The sequence below is a fragment of the Chiloscyllium plagiosum genome, chromosome 40, assembly GCF_004010195.1.
Source record: "Chiloscyllium plagiosum isolate BGI_BamShark_2017 chromosome 40, ASM401019v2, whole genome shotgun sequence".
Taxonomy (NCBI): domain Eukaryota; kingdom Metazoa; phylum Chordata; class Chondrichthyes; order Orectolobiformes; family Hemiscylliidae; genus Chiloscyllium; species Chiloscyllium plagiosum.
Window position 1 is genome coordinate 1,894,743 of NC_057749.1, and position 2,753 is coordinate 1,897,495.

The window sequence follows — 2,753 nt, forward strand, 5'->3', positions numbered from 1 at the left end:
GTCATGGGTGTACACGGAGTACAGTGAGAGGAAGAGAACACATCCTTACGGGGTATGGGAATGAATGGGAAGACTGAGAAGCTCAGGATCTTGTGGCACTTATACCCAAATTTCTGAAGGATAATAAGATAGTTAAAGTGGCATACAGGACACTTACGTTTATCCCTGTATCAGTCAAGATACAGGGAAGAGCTGTGAAGTTATGCTGGAGCTGTAAAGGACTTAGGTTAGGCTCCAGCTAGGGTAGTGGGCATAGTTCTGATCACGGCACTATAGGAAGGATATGATTGAACTGGACAGGGTGCAGATGTGAGTCACAAGAATGCTACATGGGTAACAGCATTGTAGCTACGCAGAGGCTGAATGAGTTTGGGTTGTTTTCTTTGCAGCAGAGAAGATTGAAGGGGAATCTGATAGAACTATATAAGATTATGAACATCAAACAACTCAAAGGTCCTTGAAAAGTACCATCAATGCTCTTTAAGATGGATTCTCATCAGCTGGGAGGACAGACATCAGCGTCCTTAAATTTGTTTCTTCCAAACATCAGTGTCCTTGAATTTGCCAAAAACACCAGCATTGAGATTATGAACATCCAAAACCAACTCTGCTGGGTCAGCCACTTGCTTAGGGCGCCCATGATCAGACTGCAAATCTTCTGCAGCTTGAATGAAAGGAGGATAAAGAAAGAGTTTCAAATACTCTCTAAAGACTTCCCTTAAGTAATCTAACATAAATGTCAAGACATTCGTTTAGAAGAATCCTAATTGGAGGAAGTTCCGATATGAAAGGAGACATTTTTTTTTAGACTACCCACCGGGAATAAAGGTCAGAGAACGGAATGCCAGCAATTTCAAGAACAAAGACCACTACTACCTCCCAGAAATATGTGCGGTCGAAGGTGCAGCTCTAGAATCAGGCCCATCAGCCACACAAGCCTCTCAGAACCATTACTAGTGATATGGAATTTCCTGGATGGACTATCATCCTCATTAGCAAATTATTGTTGTCAATTATGAGGGGCATGGACAGGATGGATAGAAAGCAGTTGGTCCCCTTTGCTGCAGGATCAATACCTAGGGGGTGTAACTTTAAGGTGAAAGGCAAAAGGTTTAGAGGGGACTTGAAAGAATAAAGCTCCCTCATCCAGAGGGTGGTGGTGTCTGGAATGCACGGTATCTGAGAAGGGTAACCTTATAATTTTTGAAAATTATTTGGTTGGGCAGTTGAAGTGTAATATATTCAAGGCTTGTGCTGAGCGCTGGAAAGTGGGGCAAGTGTATTTTTGGTGGTACAGACTCGATGGGCCAAAGGGCCTCTTCTGTACTGCATGATCCTATAACATTCTCTGTAAAGAGATACAGACACACAGTAGCTTCATCGATGGCCAGATGATGGAAATCGAACATTAATTGCCCATTTATACCATTGATCATTGTGGGGATGTGCTATGACAATGAGTTTAGCAAGTGAGAAAAAGATAAAAAATGAGGAGAGAGAAAGAGGAAAGGGTTTTCCGACTCCAAAAACTGAAAATGGAGTTACAATCTCAGAGTACCCAGATAGATCTGCTTGGGAAATCTCCTCTTTATACAGTAACAATCCAAATTCTCTTGCTCTAGAATCAAGATCTGAAGTCCTTAAATATGTTACAGCTTATTCCTATATTTGAGGAGGATGATGTGGAAGCCTTTATAACTTTTAAAAAATGTAGTATATATACACAATGGTCACAAGCGATGTGGATTCTTATGATACATGGCAGCTGACAGAGGGAGCTCAAAAAGCCTATTCTAGGCTCATCCTATAAGTGTTTTGGTCATGAGCAGACAGGCACAACTATCCTCCGTGCATATGGATGCTTTCAGAGGCATATAACCAGCAACTGAAGTGTACTAAGAGGACATGGAGCTTTCTGGAATTCAAAAGGTGCAATCACGTTGCTTTTGACCAGTCGGTCTGCTCTGTTAAAATATAGCACATCTATGATAAATGATAATGAGCTTATATTGCTAGAATGATCTCTCTAATTTCAAATAATGTTGATTTTTTTGCACACATCCTGTATAGCCATAATCTTATACGCCGTGCTCTATCTAAGCACGTGATCTGTATTTCCTGTTTGCTATTGACCTGCGTGTATTGCTTGCAAAACAAAACTTTTCACTGTACTTAGATACACGTGACAATAATAAATCAAATCAAATTAGAATTTAAAAAACATCTACATTCCAGTCCTGAGAATACACTTGGACAGCAGACAAAAACAAAAAGTGTTGGTCAACAAGTCTGGCAGCATCCATAGAGGGAGAAAACTTAACATTTCAAGTCCAGTGAACTTTTGTCAGTTCTATTACTATAAGATCTGCTGAGACTTTCTGCCTTTGTTTCAGATTTCTAGCATTAGCATTGTGTTTTATTGTGGAAAGCAAACGGTCCTCAAAGCTAGAGAAAGTGCAATTGTTGATGACAGTTATCACTGCAGCTTTATAGTTAACAACTAGGGTTGACCCTTTCAGAATCACTCCAAAATCAGTGGGGTATAAAGAGGGGAGAGCTGGATAAAATCAGAATCACATCTGGGATGGGGAGTACAAACAAGGGTGTGCAAAGACCATAAACATATATTTCTCATCCTCCCTTGTCAGCATTCTGCATAACCATTCCCTCCAGGACAGCTTGGTCCATTCTTCTTCCCGACACCTCCCCACGGCACTTTCTTATGGATTCGCAGAAGATGTAGCACTTACCCA